Source organism: Brachionichthys hirsutus, chromosome 19, assembly GCF_040956055.1.
Source record: "Brachionichthys hirsutus isolate HB-005 chromosome 19, CSIRO-AGI_Bhir_v1, whole genome shotgun sequence".
In the NCBI taxonomy this organism is placed as follows: Eukaryota; Metazoa; Chordata; class Actinopteri; order Lophiiformes; family Brachionichthyidae; genus Brachionichthys; species Brachionichthys hirsutus.
Window position 1 is genome coordinate 8,901,531 of NC_090915.1, and position 7,883 is coordinate 8,909,413.

Here is a 7,883-nt window from a genome sequence, read left to right on the forward strand (position 1 = left end):
CTGAATGACACTTGTTCAAATGCATGTGCATCATCTCTTTACCAGTGTTTGTATATGTGTGTGTAGAAAAAGATAACACATGGGCAACATTCAGCTATTAGTGGAAGAGCAACAAGTCGCAGAAAACAGTGCAAGAGTGAAGAGAGCAAATGAAACCCTCCTCCACACCAAAGTAAGCCTGAGACAATGGTGAGTGAATAAAATAAGTTATTCAGCCGCAATTTAACTGCTGTCGATGCCTGAGGCGAGCAATGCAAACAACTTAGCCAGCCAGTAAGCATTAGTGATGTGGACCCATGAATAAATGATCTCAGATCCCCAATTTGACATCACAAAGATGCACACTGGGCCCACCATGAAAGGCCGTCCATCTCTGCCAGTGACTGTCATTGCAGAGGTAATTTAAAAAAAAAAATTTGTCTCCACCTCTCTCTCCGTCTCACTTTTAATTTTTCATGCAACACAATGCAATTACTCCGCCGTTAAATCCACGATGGCAATATTTGTTAGTGACGCGCAAAACCCGCAGACGTCCTGTCCTGTCCTGTCAAGACATCAGACAGCGATGGAAGTCGACCACCTGCTGGGTGCGCTCGCTCTCATTGCCGCTTGATGGGCAGAACCAATGTCGTATAATTCCAGATATGTGGTTATGTTGGCAATCAAAGTCCCGTGACACCGCAATGATTCCGTATTCCTCGTGATCTGAAATCTGTCTCGTGGACAGCTCGCCCGTCAGTTGTGGTGACGAACGCACTGATGCAGTTACGGCCAGATGGAAGTCTGAGGTGAACATGTGGGGGTTTTTAAATCAACTCTTCTTCTGTGGAGTTTTCTGTGTCTGTTCTAGACAATGTGATTGTCATTAATTATTTCATGAAAGAGCATTCAGAGCAAACACGAGCTTTTCATGTCCTTTTTGTGTACAAAACTGACAAATGTTGACTAATGAGCTTTAAGCTAAAATACTTTTTAATTTTATGTTATGTCTAAATTGCATTAGTGTAATCTTTGGCCTTGTGTCCTAATATTAGCTAATTCCCTTTCAGTCCTGATTGTTTGGCGTTATTACATACATTTTCCTTGAATTGTATTGTGAAGAAATGTATAATACAGAACCAGTATAGGATTGGTATATTACTGTCTCTGTCCAAAGCTTAAGACTCCCACCTGTGTAATTAGTCTTGAATGTACTTGTTCCAACGGAATATTCATTGCTTCAATTACTTTAAAACCTTTAAAGGTGTTTTGGCTTTAGCAGGACATATTTTACGAGTGGCTAACTTTACCAAACATCGTCCTCACTGGGCCCTGTGCAGGATTTATCATTTTAATATTTCCTTTGATTAAACCCTTATTGCAGCAACGTTTATGTGCATATTATTCATTGAGTGTTAAACCATTTAAAACTTTTCAAGGATCTCTTTTCATGATTGTACTGCAGTTCCTTGTTATTTAAAACAAATATTCCTCAGCTCTTCTAGTGATAATGCGTCTTCAGAGTCATTGACGATGCCGGAGTGTGTTTTCAGCAGAATATGATTTTTTAAAATGTATGCATATTAAAACAACAAAAATCAGAGATGCTTTATTTGGCTTTAGTTTTTTTTTATTGTTTTTAAATCCCATTCAAATATGTCTCCAGTTTTGAGTGTGGCTCTCGTGGGTCAAATATTACCTTAGCTCTGAATCAATATCAGTCTCCTGGACAACTGCATCAAAACTCAGGAAAGATCATTCAGAGAACCTCAACGTGTCCCACCATGTGCTTGAGTTTGACCAGTTTCATTATTCAGTTGCTGGGCACTTAAAGTACATGTGGTAAGATATGCAGTACACTTTGTTTAGAAAAAAGAGGCGGCACGGTGGCGTAGTGGTTAGCACTGTCACCTCACAGCAAGAAGGTGCGTAGTTTGTTGTATGTCCACGTGGGTTTTCTATGGTTTCCTCCCACCTCCAAAAACATGCAATGTAGGTCAATGGATCGCTTCAAATCATCCGAGTGTGTACATAAATGGTTGTCTGTCTGCAACCCTGTGATGCGTTGGCGACGCGTCCGAGGTGTACCCAACCTCTCGCCCATAGCAAAGTGGAAAAGCGGATGTAGATCGTCTCATCTCCAACAAAATGGATGGATGGATAGAAGGAATAGGATCAGCCTTACATCTTCTATCAAAATTATGCAAAGTAAGTTGTCGATGGCTATCATTCTCCCCAGAGCAAATAATCAGCATGAACTAAGCTGATAGAGCTGCACGCCACAGGTTCGTCCGCCGCTCGCTGCCTTTGCCACATGGAGTTGCACTGCCAACCTCAAAGCAACAGAGGAATAGATCAAGACAACTGCTGCGATAAACAGACTACTGCTGCATAAGTGCTTTCTATATAAAACTGCCTTTTCCTCTCCGCCTGGATCAGGCATGTTTAGCACTGTGGCACAATTAGCATAGTGGCCTGCAGCGAAATGTGGGAGAAAGTCAGAGACAGAGATAAAGCCTGAGAAAAAGCGAGACAGAGCCGCAATAAGCCGACAAATCAACTCTATGCATCCACGCCTCCCGGCTAGCGCTGCACAACAAGTTCAGATGCATAAGGCTTAAATATGAGCACAAAATATTCCCACGATTGTTTGATGCTGCAGCAAAAGGGCTCATTTCAGTCAGCCAAGTTATATGGAATACATTTATTATGTGAAAACTCAGACATTATTACTGCCCATAACTATAGTGCAAGCTCACAAGATTAACTTATCTTCCAAACTAAATGATGACACAAACTTTCATCTACCGCAGCACGCCACCTACTGCATTTTATACAATGCAAATACTCTTTTGCTAATTTAACATAAATTCAGTTTCCTACTGCAGAGATCTGTACATACTACCATTTTTGCGCTGACTCATGCTGTCTCCAGGGTTTTATGCTTGAAAAAAAAGAGCGTGCTTTTGTTCTGAATTAATGGCGAGTGGTGTGTGAATACTTCATTAGTCACGGCCCACTGTTCGCCACTTCTTTAACTTTTACTGTTAACGTGCAGGCTGTATTAACTTTCACTGCCATCCTTGTGCCAGACAGCACACCCTAATGGATTTTTCATAACACCCAGGTACTTCAAATAGAACATCAAGTAAATGTGACAAGATACTTAGGAAACGTGATCTGCAAACATCCCGCTACTCAAATAACCTTGATGTTTATCATGGTCTTCCTGTTCCAAATCGAATTTGGATGGGACACTGGGGATAAACATCAGAGTTGGCATTCACAGTCTCTCTTTTTCTTACAGATGTCCTGTGGGTGTCTCTACAACACAAATACATCAAAACACTATTTCTGTATTCTGTATTCTGTCCTCTCCTGTCATCCACACACTCACACATCATTTGATGCTGGAAAGACAGATGACCTCCAGGAAAAGTCTGGCATGGCTCGCAACCCCTAATCCATCACTAACAAGAGGGCACCAAACAAGTTACAGAAACAATATATGAGCTATCCCTGCAAAGGAGAGGATCACCAGAAAGGATGTAACAGCCAGGACAAGGACATTGGGCGGGGGGCTGTGTTTATCATCTTTACTGTGTGGGAAGTGACCCAGCAGGGACAGAACACTAGTTGAAAGGACAGTGAGACCCCCAGACCATGACTTCATCTGTTTATAAATCTTTATTGATATCAGAAATGTTAGATTCTACAAGTCATCAAAACACCAAATGATCTTGTCTTCTGAAATAATTATATTTATACAGCTCCATGAGTTTGAAGTAGCTATGCCAACGGATTTTATGTTTGATTCCATGTGCTCTTTCTATGTCACTCAGCATAATTTTGTTTCAATTCACTTTCATTTATTGTTTGAAAAAAGGTTTATTTTTAATAAAACATTAATGGACATAATTAATGTCCATTGAGATGTTCAAAATTCAAGATGTTGTTTATCGTAAACTCAATGGATCTTGAATTTTCATCTTGTGTCAGACAGATAGAGATATTCAGGAGACAGAGGAAAAACAGTGTCAGCAAAAAACACAAAAATCCAAATAGAAAGACCAAGCGGATCCAAATATCAAGAGGATACAGTGAGAGTGGCAGGTGTGAAGGAGGTAAAGAGAGTAAAGAAAAGCAGTAAGACAGGCTGTCTTTGTTTAAGGGCTGAAGGCAAGATGAATGCAGCATGTGTATAAAGTGTGACGCAAGTGATGAATCGCATTGAGAAGTAGGAGGCAGACAGACGGAGAGGCAGAGAGCGAAGAGGGGAAAGTAATGGTTGTCTCGGATTCAAAGGATGTGGAGAACTCTGCAGCAAATCCACTGTATATAAGATAACACCGCAGACCCCAAATAAATGGGCTCGCTGCAGATGAAGCCCCGATGCAGTTTCTGCTCCTTCAAAATGTTTGTCAGGTAAAAAAAGAGGAAAAAAGGTCAATCTCAAAACATCTTGAATTTCAGGAAGCTCTTCCATACCAACCTCACAACCTGCCGTGTGTTTCCTAAATTTTTGCTGCATCGTCGCTTCCACCACCAGTCAAACACAGGCGCACGTTGTGCAACCATGATTATGCGTGCATTTCTCTCACGCAAGCGCACACACTCTTCAGATCCAAAATGAGGTAGAAAGGTAACTGCAAAGCCAGATGGGTGCCTGCAGCTATCTAAAGGAAGAATACAACTGTTCCATTACAAACACGTTTAATGCTGCTATGGTATGTCTGAGCTGGTCCTATCGCTTTACAGTCCTTATGAACCGACTTTCCAGTCGCAACATCGCATTAACCGACTCAATAAAAGGAACAGACAGCAGGTCTACCATTATGTTTCCGAATAAGAAAGTATGAACATTTCCACATGGATGTTTTACACCAGGGGGGGAAACATTCAGGAGACAGAAGCAAGATGCTGCAGGTGAAAGAAACCAAGTCTGCTGTGATGTGTGAAGGATTACTGTGACTGCAACAGTCGTCATTACTGTTGCCTATTTTAATCCGTCCCTCACGGATGTGAAATCAAATGTGCAGCAGACTTTAGCATTTTGGGAAAATAATATTCCTTTAAACACTCCGACTTCCCCAACAGAGAAGCTAAAATTTCCATATTTTCCACCTTGAATGCAAAAATCTCATTATTGTTGTTACGTTATTATCTTAAAAATAGATTTAACTAAATAAAATATTTATTTATCACAAACTTGTCGGGTGGTTTAGAATACATTACATCACACTCTCTAAATTGATCATTTTGTAAAAACAAACAAATGAATTAAGACATTGTCTCGGCATATAGAGAGTAAAATATGAAATATATTTTTAATATTTTTAAGTAACCAATAACCAGATTATTTCTTTTTACTTTGTTGTTTTAAACTTTATACAATTTTACGTAATTTACAAACTTCTTTTTTTCTAATTTCGTTTTGTATCTGTCAGTCAGATTTCATCACTATCATTTGGAAGTTAAATCTCAACCTTTTTTCCTTTTTATTTATTATTTCTGCATGACAATCCTCTGTCTATATTTGCCCCTGCCATGACATGGCGGCATGTCCAGGGAGTACCCCGGCTCTCATCCGTAGACTGCTGGGATATGCTCCAGTAGACCCGGATTTCGGATTAAGCGGTTGAATGAATGAATTCGTGACAAGGCATGAACCTAAAAAAAGATCTGACAGGTTGTTTGTTGGAGAAATATAAAGCCCCTTGGCTCCAAGCTTTTCTCTAATACCAAAAAACTACATCACAACCAGAGTCGCTGAGAAATTCAAACACCTACACAAGAGCAGGCATCCAGGCATGAATGAGTTAACCCATCTTAGATACATGTGTTCTACATACAAAAAAGTTCATGCCCATTATGAGCAAGCTCATTTGCCCGTTGCATACAACCTGCCCCATCTATATTTTAACAAAACTGCTTCCTTCAGTGTGTCTCATGAACACAAAGAGCTCTTTTGAGTTTTGTCTTCATATTTGGAAGAATCTGTAGCATCACATTACAACACAAACCGAGCATTGGCGCCATGAGACACGATAATGACAGGCAGCAACGAGTGGCGCGAGGAAGCATAAGGTGCTTTGTCTTAATGAGCTGCCATTCCTCTGACGTCTACATCTGCCTGTGTCTACGTTTGACTGTGTTTATATTATTTTTCTTTTAAAGGTGGCAATTCAGTTAAAAAGAGCCTTTCCAGCTGTAAAAAAAATATCTTCAATGTATAGTTGTATCTTTCCAAAAATACTGGCCTCCATCTGTGACAATATGCCATACTATGGGAAATAAGTGACCTTTACCCTGGTGAGAGATGTAACCTTGTGTCTTTAGGGCTATTGCAGTGGTGGCAGCCATGGAGAGGTTCCACTAATGCACACTAATCCTCCAACACAATGACCTCAATCCCTTAAATCTGTCAATATGAAAGCTGATGATTCCAGATTAGAAATCCTGCTGCAATGATACTGCACGGCTCTACTTCCATCTTCTTGTTTACAAGATTTTTATATTTACATTCTTCCGAATATGCAAATTAGTCCCTACTACTGCTTCCATCTTTCCATTATTTCAATGGAAAGATGCCGAAATATTCTTACTGGAATTAAACTGTCCCAACCACTTGTACCAAATGTAGCAGTCAGACCTCTCATGATGAATGTGCTTTGCCGATGCATTTAAATGACATTTGAAATATTTTCAACTTTGTGAGTCAAAGGAATGTCTCTGGAATGAAACAGGCTGCAGGATTTCAGTGAAAAAGTGCATAAATAACATTTTCACATTTTGCTCCGATGTTGTCATACAAAGTGTGCATCTTTTATATCTTAATCCATGTCAAAAAAAAATCTGAATCCTGCATCCAATATGATAGAGCAGGCCCGTAATCAAAGATGCCAGTCCACGATGCACCGAGGAGAGAACTTTGAATCGCCGCTTATCTCAGTGGAGAGTTTGTTTACTTTCCTTGCAGCTGCTGGACAAATAAATTGACTGGAAACTGGAGACAATTTTTACAAATCCAGAGAATTTGAGTGGAAGGTATAAAAAATATTGCTCTTATCAGCACTCTAAATCCACCGCATACCGTCATGCAACAGGGAGCAACAATGTTCGCCTGTTGTATCCCCAGCTGCCTGTTCCTGAGGTGCAGGCCATCAGATTATCTGGGTTTCTTTAAACCATCTGTGCTATGGAGTTCCTAGAATGTAATTTTCAGAAGTGTAGCTGTAGTCACCTCAGAGACACAGAAAGGAGGATAAGAAAAAAAGACAAATGAGCCATGAGTTATATTCAAGCCTCTGGCATTGATAAAATACCTGTAATACTTTAGGGACGCTGCCACAATACATAAAATGGGAAACATTTGCTTTTTTCACTCTGTGTAACATTTATTTTTGTGCTACAGCGCTGAATATCAATATCAGATGCATCAGGTACGATTTCTGCCAGTGTGATTTTCTTCTGAATCAGCCTTAAATCACTTTTAGCTGTGATTACGCAGAATTAAATCCCACTGAATTATAGCAGAGCTTCAGCCTGTGATTCATGCTTTCTAACAAATTATATTATTAGAAAAGCTTTCACAGTATGGCTGAATTAAAAGGAATTTCAACTATGATTAATGTATCAAGATAATCTTTATTGATAGAATCTCTTAGGAAATACACGTCACAATGTAGTTTAGGAAATAGAAAAGGCAGCACCATTTCTTCTTCATTCACGCGTGAAAAATCTTGGTGAATATGTATTGGTCTCTGTCAAGAGACCAAGATTAGACATTTTTACAAATTGTACAACCAAGCCTCTGGGAGGAGTCCGAAGCCCGAGGTAACCGTATTTTTTTAAAAAACAGAAAACAACGTCCACTTCATATTCATAGTCTATTTGCATACCAT